Source organism: Lepidochelys olivacea (genome assembly GCF_965140295.1).
Source record: "Lepidochelys olivacea isolate rLepOli2 genome assembly, chromosome: 4".
NCBI lineage: Eukaryota > Metazoa > Chordata > Testudines > Cheloniidae > Lepidochelys > Lepidochelys olivacea.
The window spans coordinates 85,765,210-85,789,363 of record NC_140414.1 but is presented as its reverse complement, the minus strand read 5'-3'; the positions used below and the strand labels follow the sequence as shown (position 1 = coordinate 85,789,363).

The following is a 24,154-nucleotide window of genomic DNA, read 5'->3' as shown; positions in this document are numbered from 1 at the left end:
TTCTCTTTTTTTAAAGAGTTCATTTTATTACCTTGTTAACTTAAAATGACAACTAAGCTTTGACTAGTATGCATGTGGAGTAGTTTATTTTTATAAAAGCATTTCTTCATTATTTTAGGGTGTATTAAATATTGTTTAACAGACCAACTTCAAAATGAGCAACTAATGCACAGTAGGTAATATAGTAGTATACATTCTAAAAGTTTCTAAACAGTTGGCATTGTCTTCTGAACTGATAAAATACCTTGACGTTTTAGGAAAAGCCTTCCACCTGAATTACAGCTAAGGTTCTGTTATAAATAACTGGGTCCATATAAAGCCCTTAAAGGAGCACAGACCACTTGAAATCTAGTTTATTTCAAAAAAGTTAATTAAAAGCACTTTCAGGCACCAGCATTACACCTGTTCTGGGGTCCCTCTACCATTTTTTTTGTGGTTTTACAATCACATTTTCCTAATGTTTTAAAAGGGTTTTCTCCCCACCTCTGCTGAGTAAAATGTTAAATTATTTTTCTTAATGTGTATTTGTGTTTTTTCTGCCATTAGCAATCTAATGGAGGAATGTTTATCCACACAAACAACATGGGAAAAAGTGAACCTGACTACAAAAAATGCTGTTAAATGCACAAGGTACACACTCTTTAAAGTCATACTTACATGGGCTTTGAGAGCCAAGATTGTAGAAAGGTTATTATATTGCAAGAAAGAAGTGTGATTCACATGATATAAGATTGCCTTAATGCAGATATGTAAGGGGGCAGAATTACAGCAGCATTTTCAACCTTAACTTTAGCACTTCCTGGCTGCTTAATGCCATGTTAGCTTGCACCAAGTTATAATAATAAAGGAGAGGAAAGCTGATGTTCTCTTCCCCATGGCAAAGCTATCCAATCTGAAACCTAAACACTGCAATTCCATTATACATACAAGAAAATCATTAAAACTCTTGGCTCACTTCAAGATTAAAGTTTTATCAGCTAAAGATTTATCAGTTAAAGGTACAATAACTCCATATCAAATGACAAAGGTACAATAACTCCATATCAAATGACAAAAGGGAATATTCAATAATAAATGTTGATCACTTCAAAAACATTAATCCCACAGAATACAAACTGCTCTATTATAAGCAAGTGTCCTGTTTCACTCCACTTCCTGATATTACCATGCCCCTCACTAAAGACATTTTCCTACTTTGCCACCTTCAGGTCCCCTCAGGCTGCAAACCCAAAGGCAGGTTGACCTACAGGTCCAAAAATCCCAGACTTCCACCCTGTGCAGCCCTTGAAGAACTCCATGGTCACTGCTACCTACCAACACCCTCCAACATACCATGTGACATCACAGGGCACATAATTACCCCATCACTCTATGCTAGGAACAGCAAGGAGAACCACAGTTTCACATATATTAACCTGTGAGAACCATTGCTGGTGTACGTGTAGCCATAACAAACTACGTGTGTGCACTGAAATGGACAGAAACGTTTACTGACTTTCCAGTTTTAAAGTTCCATGCTGTTAATTTATATTGCATTGAGTGGGAAAAGCAGGGCAGAAAAACAATAGGCAAAAAACCACAGGCAATGTTCTATTTTTGGAGAATAAAATCATCTTTATTACTTCTCAATACATACTGCAGAATGCATAGCGGTACTTAAAGCAAACAGTACTTTTAAATGTACATACGGCACACCCCACATAGTTAATGGCTTCAGGACAACACCTGCATTTATAAGCGTACAGCAAACACTACTCAATTCTGAGCAACACCCAAAGCTCCCGGCCTACAGAACACTATTGTGGCTGACCGTTAAAGTGTTCTTTCAAAGCCTCCTGCAACCACTTACTCTGACTTTAAATGCCGCTCCACCTCTGTCCTCCAACCTGGAGGCAGCTTTTCCCCCTTTGCCTCACAGATATTATTCAAAACACAACAAGCAGCAATAATCACTGGGATATCACTGAGAATAATCACTGAGATCCCAACTAGTGAGTGAACACCATCACCAGTGTCCATTCAATCTATCAAAAGCACATTCATTTTGCACCTGTTGACCCAGTAGTTGGATCTTTCCTTGGTGCTATCAAGGTGGCCAGTTTACAGCTTCACAAGCCAGGGGACCAAGGGGTAGGCGGGGTCCCGCAGAATCACAATTGGCGTTTCCAGTCAGGAAAGAATGTCTGTACCCACACCTTTCTGAACATTCCTGCCTTCTTAAAGATGTGAGCTTCATGCATCTTCCCTGACCAGCCCTCATCGATACTGGTGAAGCATCCCCAGTGATCCACCAGCACTTGCATAATCAAAGAATAGCCCTTTCTGTTGATATACTCTATGGCGAGGTGGGCTGGTGCCAAAACAGAGACCGTGATGCAAATCCATCCAGAGTATCTGGTATATTGTCGAGAGTCTCAGCCCTCCATAGGCAGAGATAATTAATAGCCCTACACACTTGCCTGGCAATGGCTCCCACTGTGGATTTTCCAACTCCAAAATGACTTCCCGCAGACCAGAAGCAATATGGCTTTGCAAGATTTTAGAGTGCAATCACAACACGCTTCTCCGCTGTCATTCTAGTATCATGCATTGAAGGGCTGGGGCGAGCTTGGCACACAGATCCAGGAACGAGACCTTTCACATTTGAAAGTTCTGCAGACACTGCTCATCATCTCAAAAACGACATTATGATGCAATCCCACCAGCCATTTCAACCCCACAACACACTGTGAAAATTTCCCCAAAGGTATCACTGGACAGTGGCGCATGGCACATAGGGATACCTAATCATGGTGTACCGTACCTTGCATCAGTAGAAGCACTCCTGATGAGTAGGTGCAGTGCTGACGCAAGCATCGTGCACAGATGCCTGAGTGATACACGGACTTCAGCAGCTGTACACCAAAGTAATTTGTACTGACTGAAGTTTTTAGTGTAAAGGACCTTAAGCTTCTTCTGTTCCAAGGCAAGATCCCTGGTGATAATAATTACCAATAATACTTGATAGTCTTTCAAATTTTATCTTTTTTGGTGCTAACATTAGGCATACCTGGGAGGCAGAAAAATAAGACAGTTCATTAAATAAATTCACAAAAACAACAAGATGCCCAATTAATGAGAGGTTTGAGAATATAATGTTGGTGACTCTTCTCCAAATACAGATACATGACAGTGTAGTGCACTTCTACTGGAAAAGTATATATCACACAAGCATAGGGAGAGAGAGGACCCATCATATAAAACTTAAGTGCAGTACATAAAAGATTAAAGCAGGGCAGCTTTATTCACAGTTGGCTTTCCAACAAGCTCAACACGGAAACTGTCTCTAAACTAACTTTAGCTACACACACACAAAATCCATGTTTACAGTCACCTGCTCTTTTCCACAGAGACAGCCGACACACACAAAGAAGCCAATCAACACGTTTTTACCCTCAAATGGGCAACACATGTCCCAACCAGTACATTTATTATTGCTATTGTGCTTTAAAACACCTCCACAGCTATTTACACAAAATACCGAGTGCTGCGTTTTCAGAGGTGTTCCTTCAGAATACGGACCCTGAACTTCAGAAAAGCAGATTTTGACTCCCTCAGGAACTGATGGGCAGGATCCCCTGGGAGAATAACATGAGGGGGAAAGGAGTCCAGGAGAGCTGGCTGTATTTTAAAGAATCCTTATTGAGGTTACAGGGACAAACCATCCCGATGTGTAGAAAGAATAGTAAATATGGCAGGCGATCAGCTTGGCTTAACAGTAAAATCCTTGCTGATCTTAAACTCAAAAAAGAAGCTTACAAGAAGTGGAAGATTGGACAAATGACCAGGGAAGAGTATAAAAATGTTGCTCGGGCATGCAGGAATGAAATCAGGAAGGCCAAATCATACCTGGAGTTGCAGCTAGCCAGAGATGTTAAGAGTAACAAAAAGGGTTTCTTCCAGTATGTTAGCAACAAGAAGAAAGTCAAGGAAAGTGTGGGCCCCTTACTGAAGGAGAGAGGCAACCTAGTGACAGAGGATGTGGGAAAAGCTAATGTACTCAATGCTTTTTTTGCCTCTGTCTTCACAAACAAGGTCAGCTCCCAGACTACTGCACTGGGCACCACAGCATGAGGAGGAGGTGATCAGCCCTCTGTGGAGAAAGAAGTGGTTCGGGACTATTTTGAAAACCTGGACGAGCACAAGTCCATGTGGCCGGATGCGCTGCATCCGAGAGTGCTAAAGGAGTTGGTGGATGTGACTGCAGCCATTGGCCATTATCTTTGAAAACTCATGGCAATCTGGGGAGGTCCCGGACGACTGGAAAAAGGCTAATGTAGTGCCTATCTTTAAAAAAGGGAAGGAGGAAGATCTGGGGAACTACAGGCCAGTCAGCCTCACCTCAGTCCTTGGAAAAATCATGGAGCAAGTCCTCAAGGAATCAATTCTGAAGCACTTAGAGAAGAGGAAAGTGATCAGGAACAGTCAGCATGGATTCACCAAGAGAAAGTCATGCCTGACTAATCTAATTGCCTTCTATGACGAGATAACTGGCTCTGTGGATGAGGGGAAAGCAGTGGACATGTTATTCCTTGACTTTAGCAAAGCTTTTAACACGGTCTCCCACAGTATTCTTGCCAGCAAGTTAAAGAAGTATGGGCTAGATAAATGGACTATAAGGTGGATAGAAATCTGGCTAGATTGTCGGGCTCAACGGGTAGTGATCAATGGCTCCATGTCTAGTTGGCAACCAGTATCAAGTGGAGTGCCCTAGGGGTCGGTCCTGGGGCTGGTTTTGTTCAATATCTTCATCAATGATCTGGAGGATGGTGTGGATTGCACCCTCAGCAATTTCGCAGATGACACTAAACTGGGAAGAGAGGTAGATACGCTGAAGGGTAGAGATACAGAGAGTCCTAGACAAATTAGAGGATTGGGCCAAAAGAAATCTGATGTGGTTCAACAAGGACCAGTGCAGAGTCCTGCACTTAGGATGGAAGAATCCCATGCACTGCTACAGACTAGGGACCGAATGGCTAGGCAGCAGTTCTGCAGAAAACGACCTAGGGGTTACAGTGGACAAGAAGCTGGATAGGAGTCAACAGTATGCCCTTGTTGCCAAGAAGGCCAATGGCATTTTGGGATGTATAAGTAGGGGCATTGCCAGCAGATCGAGGGACGTGATAGTTCCCCTCTATTCGACATTGGTGAGGCCTCATCTGGAGTACTGTGTCCAGTTTTGGGCCCCACACTACAAGAAGGATGTGGAAAAATTGGAAAACATCCAGCAGAAGGCAACAAAAATGATCAGGGGACTGGAACACATGACTTATGAGGAGAGGCTGAGGGAACTGGGATTGTTTAGTCTGCTGAAAAGAAAAATGAGGGGGGATTTGATAGTTGCTTTCAACTACCTGAAAGGGGGTTCCAAAGAGGATGGATCTAGACTGTTCTCAGTGGTAGCAGATGACAGAATGAGGACTAGTGGTCTCAAGTTGCAGTGGGGGAGGTTTAGGTTGGATATTAGGAAAAACTTTTTCACTAGGAGGGTGGTGAAACACTGGAATGCGTTACCTAGGGAGGTGGTGGAATCTCCTTTCTTAGAAGTTTTTAAGGTGAGGCTTGACAAAGGCCTGGCTGGGATGATTTAGTTGGGGATTGGTCCTCCTTTGAGCAGCAGGTTGGACTAGATGACCTCCTGAGGTCCCTTCCAACCCTGATATTCTATGATTCTTGTGAAGGAAGATGCAGAACAGGATTTGAATGGGTCAGCGATCAAATAAGATAAATGCAGTAGTGTTGGATTTTGAAAGGATACAATGATGTAGTTGTATTTTAAGAGTGACTAGTAACAATGGAGAATAATTTTACAAGATTGGAAGGTCTTGTCTTCAAGCATATTGTAGGTACTTGCTCTGTAGGTTTAAGTAAGGATTGCTCAATATGTGGCCTCAAGGCCAGTTGTAGCCTACAGAGTCCTAAAAAAATGTAGCCTACCCCGTCCTTGTGACTGCAGGGCAAGGACAAAGCTGATCAGTGGCAGATTTTTATTGCTGACAAACTTAATAAAGCAATTTCTTTTTGCCTCTCAAAACTGCATATACAAATTAATATTATGGTTATGTGAGCTTATTTTAGAATATGTGCATTCATAAGCACCCCTCTGCCTCCTGGAAAGTTGTTAATATGGTCCCTTCTGTGACTTCAGGATTAAGGGACTAGATACTTATTTACACAGGGAAATTGGCCAGCACTGCTATTCTAGAGTGGAAACTCTATTTCACTATAAATGTGATTTTATTCAGAAATAGTTACTCCACTCAAAGCTATCCCAGAATAGCCTTCATGTGTAGATAAGGATTTAAAATCCCCTCAACAGATGCTTTTCGAAATAAAGGCTAGTTTTCACTATATGGCTTTTTAGAAAGGAGTGAAAAACAACTCATTTGATAAAGAAATATATTTATGTGAAGTTACATTGCTAAATGTATGTTTACGTGAAAATTCAGAGCCACATTACTGATCTAACAGTTTACCAGTTTCTACATGGGAGTCATAGACAGAACAAAGTTTATTGCCCTTTCCTGATAATGTAATGCTAAAGTTCTAGAAGCAGTGATCATTTGGGTGACTTACTCTGCTTTTTCATACTTTCTAATGTTCACGGGACATTCAAAATTAAGGGTTCATTTTTTTCAAAGCGAATTTCACACTAAGATGACCCACAATGCCCTTCTAAGGTTTTTGTTTGAATGAGAATTGGTTTTGTCATACCTGACTTCCGGTTCTTAAAGTTTTACATGGGAATTTTATCAAGACAGTTAAAGGTATGCCACTAATGGGTTGGATTGCTCAGAAGTGGTAATGGCATATGGAACCTTTTCTCTCCAAGTCACTAGTTGAAATTCAGCCCAGCACAACAAAAAAATGCATTTCCATCCAATAGCTGTTCAATAGCTTATGTGAAATGAGTTTGGGGGTTTCAGTCCAGCTTCCAGTGAATAAGAGTCTATATCATAAGACACTCCACCACAAACAGCAATCTTGTTGGCTGTGTCAGAGACAAGCACTTAATGAGTATGGATAGTGAACTATACTCTTACCATTACAGGCTATTCCTCCAGCTCAGCATGAAGACGTATTGGCAGAGAATGGAAGGGAATCCAGCACATCTGGGGAAGGATCTGTTCTACTGAAGAGAACTTTAATCCCCACAACTTAAAAAAATACCTTGTCATTACCTTTTCATATCAACACTTTCTGTATCACCAGAGACCCATCTTTCAAGGTCCAGAATCAGCATGCAGTACGGGCAACAGGCAATAAGGAGCAGACTGGAGAAAGGGGAGCCACCTACCCTCAAGGGTGAGAGGGTATCACATTCACCACACATAAGAGGAGGGAATGTAGGATGCTAGTGTTGCAGAATCCCTTCTAGGGGGAAAAGAGGCATCCATCTATCGACTTGACTGATGTCTTGAGAGGTGTGCTGCCTGCCTGGAGCCCACATCAGTGACATTATGGGAAGATTGAGGAGGCTCATCCATCCCTCTGGCAGGTGACCAAAGCCCACCAGCAGGTATAAAAAAGAAGACTTAAGAGCTAGAAGTTGGAGACGTGTGTGCACGCATGTAAGTAAAGTTACAACAGTGTCATTGGACCAACAAGAGGACAATGAGTGGAGGAATTTACTCAACATCTTAGCAGTGCATACACTAATGTAAGGAGTATGCAGAACAAACAGTAAGAACTGGAAGTCCTAATACACAAACCAAATTAAGACATAGTTGGCATTACAGAGACTTGGTGGAACAATTCACATGCCTGGATTACTGGTGTAGAGGGGTACTGCTTATTCAGGAAGGAGACAGATAGGGGAAAAAAGGAAGCAAGTGTTGCACTATACATCAATATATACTATTGTTCTGAGGTCCAAAAAGAGGTGAGAGGCAGATCAGCTGAAAGTCATTGGGTAAAGATAAAAGGTGGTGATGATGGGGGAGAAGGGGAGGGGAAGATAGATAGGCGCAGCATCATGGTAGGGGGTCTGCTAAAAACCACCAAATCAGGAGGTGGTGGAGGAGGATCAGGTATTTCTAGAACAAAACAGAAATATCTAAAAACACAAGACGAGGTAATAATGGGAGACTTGAACTAGCCGGACACCTGTTGGAAAAACAATATGGAAAACCCAAAAAAATCTCCAATAAGTTCATAGAATGTATTGGGGATAATTTCTTGTTCCAAAAGGTGGAGGAAGTAACTAGGGAAAAGCGATTTTAGACTTGATTCTGACTAACAGGAAGGAATTGCTAACAAATCTGAAGATGGAAGGCAGTTTGGGTGAAAGTGATCATAAAATGACAAATTTGATGGTTCTAAGGAAAGGAAGGAGTGAGAACAGCAGAATAAGGACAATGGACATCAAATAAGTAGACTTTAGCAAACTCAGAACTGGCAGGTAAGGTCCTACAGGAAGAAAATCTAACAGAAAAAGGAGTTCAGGAGAGGGAGCCATTTCTCAGACAATATTAAAATGCTCAACTACCAACTATCCCAATGCAAAGGAAAGCTAGGAAGAATAGTAAGAGACCAATACAGCTCAATCAGGAGCTATTTAATGACCCCCCAAAATAAAAAAGGAATCACCAGTGGAGCCACGGGTAAATTGTGGTAACGTGGACATGTTGCTAAGGATGAATAGAAAAGAAAAAAGGTCACTCACCTTGTACAGGAACTGTGGTTCTTAGACTTGCACGACCCTGTAGGTGCTCCACTCCAGGTGTGCATGTGCCCCTCAAGTCCTTGATCAGACATTTTCCATTAGCAGCGTCCATTTGGCCCACTCATATGCTCTATACAGCCTCATGCCGTGCTCTGAAGGTATACAGCGCTGTGCTGGAGAACCACCCTCAGTTCCTTTTCTATCTGTATGTGCAACAAAAACAGTCCAAAGCACAGGAGAAAGAGGGCAGGTAGAGGAGCACTCATAGGGATCTCTCTCCAAGTACCACAGTTACTGCACCAGGTGAGCAACCTTTTCTTCTTCTTCTTCTTCAAGTCGCGTCCCTGGGGTGCTCCACTTCAGGTGACTCCCGAGAAATATCCTCCCAGAAAAGAGGCAGTTTCAGAATCAAGTCCAAGTCCAAGACAGTACAGCAGAACCAAGTACTGCACTAAAACGGATGGCATGGACCAAAAAATGTTTAGAAAAGGTACTTACTGAAGCCCATGTAGCAGCTCCTCATATCTCACACTCTGGAATTGGGGGGAAGTGGGGGTCTATCATCAATGCTCCAATTTCTCCAACCCTGCGGACTGAGGTGATAGCTACTAGAAAGGTCATCTACATAGGTAAGTGAAATAAGGAGCAGGTCACCATAGTTTCAAATGGAGGTCCCATAAAGACATTTAAGTAGTAGGCTGCCATCAAGAGTCAAATAGGATCCTTAACCTGGTGGTAAAGATTATTCAGACCCTTAATAAATCTCAAGGACATAGGGGGAGCAAAGAGAAAACCTCTCTAGTGGGAAATGAAATGCTGATATTGCAACTAGATGAACCTTAATAGAGCTAATTGATAAACCAGATGTTTTTAAAAAAAATCCATCAGATAATCCAAGATGTCTCTAAACGGAGAAGATTCATGCACAAGGCGGTGATGGTGATAAAAGTGATTAAACCTTTTCTATTTCTGAAAGTAAATAATTGAAGTTGGCTCCCTTCTACTGTTTAGTAATACCTGTATTCCTGTAAAGCAGGTGGAGTCTAATCCCATGAACCATCTATGAGCCATGCTCGGAAACAAAGGACCCCTAAATTGGGGTGAAGGACATTACCTGTGTCCTGGGAGAGGAGATAGGGGGCGGTCAGAAACTTGAGCACTTGTTGGACACACCGGTGAAGCAGGTAAAGATATAAGCTTACCTCGGCCAGGTAAGTATTAAGAGGATATCAGGCGGTTGAGGTCAGGGTTCTTATTCATCACTCTTATAATGAGTGGTGTTGGAAGAAATTAGTAGGACAGGCCCTTTGTCCAAGGAAAGAGAAAGGCATCTCCCAAAAAGAGAGGCTCCTCTTGAGCAGAATAGGCAGCACTTCCAGAGGTGGACCTATTTGCCACATCCAGCAGCAGGAAGTTCACACCTCTGGAATATCCCACAAAGTATTTGAACATTCAAATCCTATTAGTAGCCCTGGGAGAAGTGCCTGATGAGCATATCAGCTGTAACATTCTGGACTCCTGGAAGGTAAATGGCTGAGATCTGACTCTGGTGGGCTAGATACCAGTTCCTCAACTTTATCTTTGGTGCACAAGGAGGGGATTTTGCTATTACTGGATGACAAAGAAGCCTGAGGTACTGAATGCCTATTTTGCTTCAGTCTTCATTAAATAGACTACAGCTGATTAGATGCCTAACACAATTGATATTAACAACAAGGGGGAAGGAATGCAAGCCATAATAGGAAAAGTAGTAGTTAAAGCAAGTCTGTAGTGCCTCAAGAAATTAATTCTAGGTTATTTAAAGGAACTAGCTGAAGCAATCTCAGAACAGTTAGCAATCATCTTCGAGAACTCATGGAGAGCAGGTGAGGTCCCAGATGACTGAAGAAGGGCAAATATAGTACCTATCTTTAAAAAGGGAAACAAAGATGACCCATGGAATTATAGACAAGTCAGCTCAAATCTGATACCTGAAAAGATACCGGAGCAAACAAATAATCAATTTGTAAGCAGCTAGAGGATAATACTGTGATAATAGCCAGAATAGATTTGTCAAGAACAAATCATGCCAAACCAACCTAATTTCTTTTTGACATGGTTATTGGCCAACCTAGTGAATGGGGAGGAAAGCAGTAGATGTTACATATCTTGATTTTAGTAAGGCTTTTTACATTCTCATATGCAAACTAGGGAAACACGGTCTAGATTAAATTATTATATGGTGGGTGCATAACTGGTTTCAAGACCATAAATTCAAGAGTAGTTATCAACAATTCTTAGTCAAACTGGGAGGATATATCTAGTGGGGTCATACAGGGATCTGTTCTGGATCTGGTAGTATTCAATATTTCATTCATAACTGAGATAATGGAGTGGAGAGCACGCTTATAAAATTGCAACCACTCCCATATTGGTGTCATCTGCAAACACTCAAGATTCAAAACAAAATTCAAAACAACCTTGACAAACAATCTTGACCTCAGTCCCTGAAAAGTCATGGAGCAGGTCCTCAAGGAAACCATTTTGAAGCACTTGGAGGAAAGGAAGGTGATCAGGAACAGTCAACATGGATTCACCAAGGGAAAGTCATGCCTGACCAACCTGATTGCTCTCTATGATGAGATAACTGGCTCTGTGAATATGGGGAAAGCCGTGGACATGATATATCTTGACTTTAGCAAAGCGTTTCATATGGCCTGCAAGTTAAAAAAAAGTATGGGCTGGATGAATGGGCTATAAGGTGGATAGAAATCTGGCTAGATTGTCAGGCTCAACAGGTAGCGATCAACGGCTCAATGTCTAGTTGGCAGCCGGTATCAAGCGGAGTGCCCCAGGGGTCGGTCCTGGGCCAGTTTTGTTCAACATCTTTATTAATGATCTGGATGGGGATGGATTGCAGTCTCAAATGACACTAAGTTGGGGGGAGGGGGAGAGGGAAAGAGGTAGATACGCTGGAGGGTAGGGACCTAGACAAATTGGAGGATTGGTCCAAAAGAAATCTGATGAGGTTCAACAAGGACAAGTGCTGGGGACTGCTACAGGCTGGGGACCAACTGGCTAAGCAGCAGTTCTGCAAAAAGGACCTGGGGATTACAGTGGATGAGAAGCTGGATGAGAGTCAGCAGTGTGCCCTTGTTGCCAAGAAGACTCACGGCATATTGGACTGCATTAGTAGGAGCATTGCCAGCAGATTGAGGGAAGTGATTATTCCCCTCTATTCGGCACTGGTGAAGCCACATCTGGAGTAGTGAGTCCAGTTTTGGGCCCACCACTACAGAAAGTATGTAGACAAAGTGGAGAAAGTCCAGCGGAGGGCAACAAAAATGATCATGGGGCTGGGGCACATGACTTACGAGGAGAAGCTAAGGGAACGGGGCTTGTTTAGTCTGCAGAAGGGCCGGGGGAGGAGATTTGAAGACAAGTGCAAAAGTACATCAGTTAGGAAGGAAAAATCAGATGCACAGCTATAAAACGGGGAATAACTGTCTAGATGGTTAATATTGTTGAAAAGATTCAGGGATTATAATGATCACATATGGAATAAGAGTCAACAATGTCAAATCGTTGTGAAAAAGGCTAATGTTCTGGGGAATACTAACAGGACTGTCCCATGTAAGACATTGGAGGAAATGGTGCTGCTCTACTCGGCACTAGTGAGGCCTCAGTTAGAGTATTGTTTCAAGTTTTGAGCACCAGACTTTAAGAAAGATGTAGACCAATGGTCCCACCCTTATCCGGTCTGCGCTTCCCGGGAAGCAGAGCCACAGCCAGGAGCTTCGGCCAGGAGCCAGAGATGGAGCTGGAGCTGCGGCAGGGAGAAAGGGGTCAAGGTCAGGGCTGGTGCTGCAGCCGAGGGCATGGCCAAAGTGAAGCTGAGGGCAGAGCAGGGCTAGGTAGTGCTTCCTTTCCTCACCACCCCCCGGGGGCTGGCCCAGACCCCACCACGCCCCCTCGAATGTTCCTCCGCACCCCCCTACAGGGGCACGCCCCACAGTGTGGGGACCAGACGTAGACAAACTGGAGACTTCAGAGGACAGCAACAAACATGACAAAAGGTTTAGAAAACCTGACCTATGAAGAAAGGTTAAAAACTGGGTATAATTAGTCTTAAGAGAAGACTAAGACAATCTCTAAATATGTTAAGACCTATTATAAGGAGGACAGTTATCAACTATTTTACAGGTCCACTGAAGGTAGGACAAGACACAATGGGCTTATTCTGCAGCAAGGGAGATTTAGGTTAGATAGTAGGAAAAACTTATTTTAAGAGTAGTTAAGGATGTGCCTGCACTTAAAACGCTACTGCAGAGCACCTGCACCACTGCAGCTGCACAGCTGTAGCACGTCAGTGCAGACAGTACCCATGCCAACAGGAGGGCTTCTCTGTCAGCATAGGTAATCCACCTCTCCAAGAGGCAGTAGCTAGGTCAAAGGGAGAATTGTTCTGTCCATCCAGCATTGTATACACTGGGGGTTAGATCGATGTAGCTATGTCTCAAAGGTGTGGTTTTTCCACACCCCTGAGAGACATAGCTATACTGATGTAAATCCAGTGTAGACCAGGGCTAAGTCTGGAATAGGCTTCCTAGGGAGGCTGTAGAATCCCCGTCACTGGAGGTTTTTATTTATTTAAAAACAAGAACAACTGGGGAATCTTACTTCCTCCAATTTTCAAGATCTGTGAGATACTTCCAGGAAATTCTATAAAATGAAAAACCAACACTTATGGCTTCTACTGGGAGAATTACACAAACAGCAAGATGCCACATTTTGCCCAAGAAAATTCCTGAGCACTAGAATTATTATACCTCTTATGGACAGTTTTGTTTCTTACTATAACTTTTAGTGCTAATGCCAAAGTGGGGACACCAGGATTCATGGCCAACCGCAGTCAAGGTTCAAAACACTTAACTTGGGATAAGAATTTGGGCCAAATAATAATTCAGTGCCAACACACTAGGATTTTTTTAAATTATATTAAACTGCCCTTGAAGAAAGTTGGAACCAGAAGGAAAACAGAAAACCTTCAGTACAACACATTACATGTGCATGGGAAACAAAATGCCTCATAGGACATGAGGTATTTCAATTTTTCATGAGTTCATTTCAGCCGTTTATGTTCTTGTTTGCTACAAAGTAACTCTGCCAAGTCTTGGTTTAAAAAAAAAAGTCTTTAACAAAAGGAAATTACCTTATCTTCAGTAGATCATACTTCTATAAAATAAATAATACTAAAACCTTACAACCTACCAGAACCAGAACGGGGGAGGGATAGCTCAGTGGTTTGAGCATTGGCCTGCTAAACCCAGGGTTGTGAGTTCAATCCTTGAGGGGGCCATTTAGGGATGGGGCAAAAATTGAGGATTGGTCCTGCTTTGAGCAGGGGGTTGGACAAGATGACCTCCTGAGGTCCCTCCTAACCCTGATATTCTATGATTCTATGAACCAGGAGAGAGTTGGACATTTTTATTCCAGGGACAGCAATGCTATGGAAGCAATAAATGTTCAGCATCTCCCCTGGTAGACTCAAGTAGCACTGTTGACTTGCTCCAGCGTGAATCACTTGCAGCTCTCCTTGGTCAACGATATAGCAATCAGGCATGGAGGAGGGATGGGAGGGAAGGCGTGTAGCTGGGAGATGAGAGATTTTTAGGGCTCCCAGAAAAAAATACCAAAGAGATGCTGGATTGTTGTTTCAGGGGAACATGAATACCAAGAGAAAAGTACAGACTCATGGGATTATACAGGTCACCTAGGAGAAAAAATGTCACCTGAAGATTAAGTCACTCTAGTATATTACTTTATAACTGTAACAGGGTGGCCTGTCCTCTTTCAGGACAGTGAGGGGCTGCGGCAACACCGGCTGTTAAGAAGAGGGAGAAGGGACTGACCAGAGGCCAAGAGGATTGGGAGTTGAGCCCAGGAAGAGAGGGACCCAAGACTTGTGTGCAACAGGACAGAACCTCAGAGGAAGGGCTGAGCTCAGCATGGGCCTAGGGCAAAAGATTGGTATTGGTGTTTTCCTTTAGACTTTGATTACCCCGGAAGGTGTAGATTTTTGTAACTTAGTCCTCTGACTAAGCTACCTCGTCAACCAAGCTATGCTGAAGACACAGAGAACCATCAGAGACCAACGGAAACGGAGGCAAAGTGACGGCAGGATCATGCCAAAGAGGGGCGTGCTCTGGAACAACCACCAATAGATGTTTTCTCTCTGCAGTTGCTCTTGCTCAAATACTGAATCAGTGACAGGGGGAAGCTTTATTTCATCTGACATCATAGATCTCTTAACTCATCCCATAGTTATACAGTCACTGCCTCAATTTCACTTTTTGGTGAAAGTGATTTAACCCTCCCAGCCAAACTGAGTGCCAGCTCTTCCAGGGTAACAGAAGCTGAAAACAACAAGCCTCCAGTCTGGCCACAAAAGTTCAACAAAAACTGCCCACTCACAGCACACCTTCTCCCCAGGGGCTTCTCCTTCAGCTGATTCATCCCAGGGGCTGGTATACAAGGATAAAAAATTAACTAAAAAAAGATCCAAACTAAATCCAGGAAGATTTTCAGCCACTAGCTCCAACCTGATTGCAGTCGGAACAGAAGGATTTTAGAACAACAGGCTTGGGGAAACTGTTGCGCCAGCATCTGGAAACAGACTTTAAGGCCAGAAGGGACTCAGACTTTAAGGCCAGAAGGGACTATCATGATCATCTAGTCTGACCTCCTGCACTTTGCATGCCACAGAACCTCACCCACCCACATCAAACTCCTCTCCCACCCACCACATCCAAAAAAAAAAGAGTGGAGAAGGACAATCAGGATTTGAAACAACAACATTTCAGGGTTTAACTTTTTATTAACATCTTAGCTTTTGCTATTTCTAGGCTATTAATGCAGACAGCACCGCTTTTATATCTAGATCAGAGGAGGAAAAATAAACAGTTATCTATCTATCAGCAGTGGCGCCCCCTTGAGTGCTGTGCTCATGCATATGTATATCAAGCACTGCCGGCCCTATGCCCTCTCAGGTCCTACTTGCTGACAACTCCAACAGAGGGGAAGGAGGTCAGCTAATAGAATGGACATGAGCAACATATCTCAAAGAACTGCGGTTGTGAAAAGGTAGGTAACCGTTTTTCCTTCTTTGAATGCTTGCTCATGTCGATTCCACTCTAGGTGACTCACAAGTAGTTTTGATGGAGGTGGGCTCGGAGTTCATGGTCTTGCGGTGTGCAGCACTGCTCTGCTGAAGCCAGCATCGTTGCTGGCCTGCCAGGTAAGTGCATAATGGGACGTAAACATGTGGACAGATGACCAGGTACCAGCTCTACAGATTTCTTGGATCAGCACCTGAGCCAGGAAGGCTGCTGATGAGACTTGCACTCTAGTTGAGTGCACCATGACTACTGCTGGTGAAGGCACTTTTGCCAGCTCATAGCAGTAGCGGATGCAGGCTGTGATCCGGGACGAAATCCTTTGAGCAGACACTGGGTGATCTTCATCCTGTCAACCACCGCAACAAACATCTATGTTGACTTACGAAATGGCTTTGTCCTGCCAACACAGAAGGCCAGTACCCTCCTGACGTCCAGGGCGTGCAGCCTGCATTCATCTTCCAATGTATGAGGCTTCTGAAAGAAGATGGGTAAGTGTATGTTCTGGCCAGTATGAAACTGGGAAACTACCTTGGGAGGAACACTGGATGAGGCTGCAGCTGGACTGTATCCTTGTAGGATACCGTACAGGGCAGTTCTGAAGTAAGCACCCTGATCTCAAGACACCCTGTGGGCAGACGTTATCACAACCAGGAACAAGATCTTCCAGGAGAGAAGGAGAAGAGAGCAGCAAGCCAGATGTTCAAAGGGAGACCCCATGAGCCTCGACAGCACAAAGTTCAAGTCCCAGGGCGGGAGAGGGTCCTGGACGTGAGGGTAGAGATGCTCCAGACCTTTCAAAAACCAAGCCGTCATGTTGTGAATGAAGATCGACCTACCTTGGAACAGAGGGTGGAAAGCCAAAATAGCAGCCAGATGGACCCTGATCGATGACCGGGACAAGCCCTGGAGCTTGAGGTGCAGAAAATAATCCAGGATCATCTGCAGCAAGGCCTGGTCAGCCCGAATATGTCATTCTGAAGCCCAGCACATGAACCTTTTCCACTTGGTTAAGTAAGTCGCTCTGGTAGAGGGCTTTCTGCTACCCAACAAGACCTGTTGAACCCAGACCAAGCATTCCTGCTCGACCACATTCAGCCATGCAGTCAAATGCAATGCTGCTGGGTTTGGGTGCAGCAGACTGCCGTGGTTCTGGGACAGCAGGTCAGGCAAGAGAGGTAGCCGCAGCAGGCTACCGAAAGGTCCAGTAGAGTGTCCTTTAACCCATGCAGCTTTGCATCAGTCTGTTCTGAAAAAATACTATTCCCATCGAATGGGAGGTCCTGGATCGAGGTCTGCATCCCTTGGGAGAGGCTGGCAGTCTGAAGCCAGGAGCTGCACCTCATAACCACCATCAACACGACCACCCTAGCTGCCGAGTCAGCCACATCCCACGCCATTTGGAGGGAGCACCTAGTTGCCATGGTGCTGCACCAGGGGTACTGAATTCTTGGGCTAAACGCTGTGGGAAGGACTCCTTGAACTTACAGAGGGAATCCCATAAGTTAAAATTGTATCTGCCTAGGAAGGCCTGATGGTTCGCCACCCGGAATTGCAGGCTGGCTGCTGAATAAATTTTCCTCCCAAACAAGTCCAGTCTTTTGCCCTCTTTGTTTCTGGGAGTTGAGCTGGAGTGCCCCCTGCTTGTCTTTTTCATTGGCCGCAGAGACAACCAGTGAGCCTGAGGGAGGGCGGGTATAAAGATACTCAAACCGTTTGGCAGGGACAAAGTACTTCTTTTCGGCCCTTTTGGAGGTGGGAGGGATGGACGATAGGGTTTACCAGAGGGCCCTGGCAATTTTGAGGACTCCATCGTGCACTGGTAGTGCAACATAGACAGGGGTAGAGGCTGAGAGGACGCTGAACAAGATGTCCACCTGCTCGGCCATCTCCTCCACCTCAAGGCCCAAGTTCTCAACCACTCATCAAAGCAAGGCCTGGTGTTCTTTAAAATTGTCCAGCGGGCTGGCCCTGGAGGGTCCGGTAACTGCCTCGCCCGGGGATGAAGATGAAGACTGTACCGCCAGGGGAGGCCTGGGGCATCTTCCCCTGTGAGGGGGGGAGGTTTAAGGGTGTGTGTAGTCTCCTCTGCCTCGACCTCCGAGCATGCCTCATGCTTCAAGTCTGGTGCCGTCAGTGCCGCCAACTGTTGCTCCAAGGTGGTGGCAGATGAGCCGTGTGAAGGGGGCATCACCATGACCAGCACTCCCCATGCGCTCCAATAAGGCCACTGCACTGGCCACTGCTCATGCTGCCAAAGCGTTGCTGTCGATGTTGACGTGGCCTTGGGGGCCCAATCGCGCCAGTGGAGTCTGGGTGAGGGACTGAACTGCCCTCCTGTGCCGGAGGAATCCCCTTCTGGTGACCATGGTGGGGTTGTCGATGCCTGAGTCTGCTGCTGACCGTCGCCACTGGAGACATGAGCAAGAGGATCGGTGCCGGTATTGAGGGGACCAGTGCCGGAGACGTGATGGGGAGCATTCCCACAAGGAGCAGGTGGCTGAGATCTGCGCCAAGAGGATGACTGGTGGCAGGGCAAACGGTGCCGGTAGTACGGAGACCGGCACCTCCCTCTAGGTCAAAGGGGACCCTCCTGCCTGGCCGGCTAGCCCCTGGCCTCTCCCTTGCTGTTCCTTCTACCCCGCAGCCTCAGCTCACTGCGCCCCCGGAGCAATGCTCTGGGCAGCGAGGCTGCGAGCTCTTGCCAGGCAGCGCAGCTGCAGAGCCGCGGCCTGAGCCAGTGCTCTGTGCTGCGCGCTGGCATGTCTAGCTCAGCTGGGTGGCACGGGGGTTGGACAGAGGGCAGGGGAGTTCAGGGTGGTGGGTCAGGGGGCGGGGGTGTGGATAGGAATCAGGGCAGTCAGAGGGCGGGAAATAGGGGGGTTGAATGGGGGCAGGGGTCCCAGGGGGCAGTCAGGAAGGAGAGGGGGGGTTGGATGGGGCGGCGGGTGGCAGTCGGGGAGGGGGGTCCAGGGGAGTTGGATGGGGCAGGAGCCCCGGGGGGGCCGTCAGGAGGCGAGAAGCGGGGGGGTCGGATGGGGGTGGGGGCCGGGCCACGCCTGGCTGTTTGGGGAGGCACGGCCTCCCCTAACCGGCCCTCCATACAATTTCGGAAACCCGATGTGGCCCTCAGGCCAAAAAGTTTGCCCGCTCCTGCTCTCGGCAATCCGCATCGAGATGGTGGAGACCGCGATTGCAGTGCCGGTGACTGAGGGCAAGCCGCAGAGGATCTGGGCTGAGTCTCTGGCGATCTGCGGCACAGAGATGGAGAGCGCGGTCTTGGCTCGGGGAATCGGCGGTGCTCTCCTGCCCCCTGAAGGGTCTTAGCAGCTGGCTTGCCCCTGTGGGGAACCTTTGCCATTTCCTGCGGCATGTGCTGTGTTGGCGGCGGAGGCCTCTGCTTTCTCGGCTCCAGGGGAGCTTGGGAATGAGTCTGTGCCATCAGGGGTTTGGGTCCCATACTGCTCCCGGGAGTTGGTGGTGGACTTTTTAAAGGGCTAAGAGCCCCAACCAGGAAGGCACGTACACGTGGCTATGGAGTGGCCGAGCGGTCTGAACTGGGTCTCTTGCCCGATGACACATGGCTCTTCTTGCCTGCTGCCAGGGAGTCGTGCTTCATTGGTTTCTTTTTGGGCACCAGCGACAGGGATCGATGCCAGATGGAGCCCAATGCCGGAGGTGTACTGCGCACAGAGATTGAGGTACTCGGCGAGTCTTGGCGGAACTGCTTGGAAGCCAGATGAAGGGCAGACTTCATGCGCAGAGCCCGGAAATGACTATCCCGCTCCCTCTGAGTCCTGGGCTGAAAGTTTTTACAAATACGGCACTTGTTCTTCGCGTGCGATTTCCCCAAGCACTTGAGGCAGGTGCTATGGGGGTCACTTACAGGTATAGACCTGTTACAGTCCACTCAGGGCTTAAACCCGGGAGATCAGGGCATGCCCCGCCTGGGGCGAAGTCCACACTGGGACTCTAACTTCTAAGTACACTTAACAACTACTTAACACTAACCACTACAAACAAACTATTTACAAGGCCCTGGGGCTCTAAGTCAGTAGAGACGAAACCGCTAGCCCTTGCTATGCAAGGAAAGGAACTCTGACTAACCACCACGGGTGGTAAGAAGGAACTGAGAGAGCGTAGGGCCGGCCGCACCTGATGTACCGACACATGAGCACAGCACTCAAGGGGACACCACAGCCAGCCCTATGAAGGCTGTTAAGACAAAAATTTCCAATGACCGCACATGTGGGCACACGGACATCTAGAAAAGAATCTACATGAGCAAGCACTCAAAGAAGAACTGGTGTCAACTATCGCAAGATAAAACAATTTGGCCTTAATGGTGTCTAGTAGTTGTAATACTCATTTATAAATGTTACCGTAATTACTATTTATTTTGATGTATGAATTTTAAAAAGGGTGTACCCATTCTGTAATTAACATTTCTGGTAGATTTGTTTATCAGACAAAAATACATAGTATCTTTTTTAAAAATAGTATGCAAGTATTTCTCAAATCATCTAAACTGACAAAATAAACATTACATGTAACTGAATGGAAGCCTTAATGAATAGTTAAAAAAAAAATACACCTGCATTAGTTTCAGGTAGATCAGCAAAAGTAAAAACATGCAACAAGACAATACTGGATGCTATAGTTTACATTCCAAAAGCTTTCTGTAAGGAACATTTACATTGTGAAATACTGCACAATTCAAACTTGAGCCACAAAAGAAGATTCCCAACTACATATCTGAGAAAGGATTCAAAAGAAATAGTGTCACATTTCCATTTGATACATTTGCTCAATGGGTATCTGAAGAATAAGATAAACAGAGTATGTTACAAAGACAGTGGGTTTGACAAAACCCTGTGGCCCTTCAAAATCACAGTTATAACACATAACATGGTTTCAAAGTTATCTAAAATACAGAAGATGAAGTAGTGGAGTATATATCCCTCAATGATAAAAATGTCACACACACACAGAAATTCACATTCCACCAGTTTTATGGATGGGGAAGTTTATGAGTTATAAGGACAGCATGGAGCACTAGATTGCAGAGAAAGGGGGAAATGCTCTGAACACTTTGTCCTCTTCATTCCGTTAGGCACCTGCAGATAAAACAAGCCTCCTCTCCTCCAGCCACTTCCTTCAACTTCCCATAAACTTAAAATAATTCACTCACACCCCCCTTTCCTCAAGAAGTTTATACTCAAAGATTTCTACTAGGAATGATGGAACAAACCTGTAATCACGTCACTGAGCTTGTGGCGCGCCAGTCTCTCTCCATATCTGGTAACAGAGCTCTAGGGAACGCGAGTTCAGAGGCAAGCACTACAGACATTTCAAGCACTAGGCTTTACAGGATTCAGCCCTTGGTGGGGTCTCAAAACAAGAACACACACTTCAAGCAACAGAGGATTCTTTCACTAGGACTGCCAGAAATAAAAGATGTGAAAACCTGAAGACGCATTATAGGATATGTGTATTTTTTCACTTCCCAAGATTCCTGCCTCTGTCCCCCAATACCCTTCCCCTGAAGTGGATGCATTAGCACCAGGCTGGTGGAGAGAGAAAAGTGATCCTATCAGCAAGGCTCCATACAGTGGGCAAATCAGTCACAGGCATAAGCTGGTGCTAAGGCCTGCAAAAATGTGACAGGAGTGGAGATCCTGTTGCCATGACATTGCAGACTGAGTTACTGCTGTCGAGCAGTTTAGCCAAACCACCAGGGACTGAAACTACATGAAGGAGGCAGCAGGGGGATGGAATGAGCACCTCCACTGAGTTTTACATTCAGAGTGCAAGGGATCCGGAGTAGGGGCACCATCCTTGTCTGTCTTCTTCCTCTCTATGTCCCTTCTGCCTTACTCTTTTTATTCTCTTATTCCCTATCGATGAATTGAGACTGAAAGCAACCCATGAGGTGCACGTTACATGCTTCCAGAGTAGGAGACAAAAAAGTGACTTAGATAGAAATACTTTTTGGCATGTAGAGGTGTAACAAATCTGTGTAGGGAATTCTGAGAGAAGAGGAAGACATACAGTGGATTGGAACTTATATTACACAATACTCTAAGCATGTACAATGGACTGCTTTCCATTCAACTTGTAAGCGATAAACTAACAATTCTGCCTGGTATCCACCTCTCTTGTGTTGTGAAGCTGTCCCAGGCTTGTGGTATTGCATATTACAGTGATTATTTATACATCAAATATTTGCTCTTCTCCAAGCTCAGAGTGGAAGGGATTTTTTAAATTGCTTTAAAATATTTATTACTTTTCCAGATTAAAAAAAAAAGGCCTTTTATTTTCTTCTTAAAAGAGGGTTTCCTTTCTTTAATTCAGTAATACCCACTATTACAATCAACTACACACAAACACTGAGATGGTAAGCACATATTTCAAAGCCAAAAGGTAGAAGAAAATATAGTAGATAATCTTTAGCTTTGCATATGGCATAGACAGTCTAGCTACAATCACTTAATCACACACATGAATGGACAGGACAAGGTTATTTGTCAAAATCTAAAGATTTTGGAGACTTTGATTTTGACAACTTTTTTCCAGAAACCAGGGATAGTTCCTGAGGGCTACTAGGGAGTCTAGGCTTCCAGGGGTCTATGGCAGCTCTCCAGGTGGACTGCCCCTCAGGGCATGGGCTCCATCCCCTATTGTGGAAAATTCTGAACTTTTGTTTTATTTCCAAATTGAAAAGAAACAAAAAATTTTCAAAGTATCAAAATCCCCCATGAAATGGAATGCCTCTCTCTACCCAGTTCTAGTTTTTAGAGAATTAGGGAAGAGTTGGAAACTATAAATGGGAAAGGAAGAAAATAAAAGGTGGATGAAACACTCTACATCTATTTGAAAGTAAAAGACACTTTGGGGGGAAAACAGCTATCAAATTCTGAACACAGCAAATAACCTACACTATGCAAGCAAAGATGCACTGAGAAAACATGATGTCCTAATTTAAACCATGAAAAGCATGGAGACAGTTTAAAAGATTAAAGTTTCTATCTATAAACAGATTGGGGAAAGTGGGAGCAACATTAAGGACTGGATTACCACTGGGGCTAGATAATAGAGATTTGATCCTCAGAGCAACACAGAATATATTCCTCAGCTTCTCCTACTTCCCATTCCCCAATTCCTGCTCTCCCAAAATTTAACATACAAAGCTATTCCAACCTCCCTACCTTCCCCATAGTCTTGTCCCATCAAATAGTGCCCAGTCCGACACTGCTTGTTTTACAGTACCAGCCTGACTTCCTCTTGCAAACTCTTTCCCCCCTGCTGGCTCCTGACCCAGGGGTACAGTCAAATTCCCAGCAGGGGAAGTGGATTATTTAGGGAGCGCAGGAGATGGAGTAAAGGGAGGTTCCAGGTAGCATGAAGGCAAGGCAGAAGTTGCTCGACTCCAGAGTCTCTTCACAGCATATAATTCACAGTGGCCCCAGAAAACCCAAGGCAATTTAGCCAGTTCCCTGGTGTTGATCATATTCCTGGGATTTAACTGGTTTCCTAATCTAACACGTTTGAGGGGTTTTGAGCATTCAAAACAGACTCAATGATTTTTTAGATTATTTGGGGTGAAATCCATTTTATTCTACTCCTGGGGGAATTCTGCACCACTGTGTGTGCACAGAATTCATGTGTCCCGCAGAATTTTATTTTTTTCTGCAGAAAATACATTCTGCCCCAGAAGTGCTGCAGTTCTGCCTTTCTCCCACAAGAGACCACTGTGGTGCCAGAACAACCAACAGCATTAATGCAGCAGGCTGTTCTGGTGCCACAGTGGCCTCTGGTTGGCAAAAGATGGACCTGCAGAACTTCTGGGGCAGAATGTATTTTCTGTGGGGAAAAAAATTCTGCGTGTGCGCAATGGCACAGAATTCCCCCAAGAGTAGAAGCTCATCACAGCACCTGCCCGTGGAGCCAGGTTAGGACAGAGTGGGCATATGGGGCTGCTGGGAAGGTCACAGACTGGGGCTCAGAATGGCTAGTTGGGGGCACAGACTGGGATGTGGGCTCAGAAGCTAGTGGGGTGACAGCATTGAGCCAGAGGCTGAATGGGAGTCGGGTGCATGGCCACATGGGAACAGGCAAGGGGGGCTGCAGGGACACATGGGGATGGAGGAGGAGGTTGCAGGGACCCATTGGGATGCGGGGTGGGAAGATGTGCCTGACTGAATGGGAGAGGCTTGGGATCAGCCAGGGTCTGCATGGGGGAAGCTCCCCAACAATCCTACCTCTCCCCCGCAAAAAAAACCTGTTCCATATTTTT

General features: G+C 45.3%; 1 protein-coding gene across 5 annotated transcripts in view; it reads right to left on the bottom strand.

Moving 5' to 3' along the window:
• WWC2 (WW and C2 domain containing 2) overlaps nucleotides 1-24,154 on the bottom strand; it is a 179,430-nt gene that overhangs the window by 86,983 nt on the left and 68,293 nt on the right. The gene's annotated exons all lie outside the window — the stretch shown is intronic.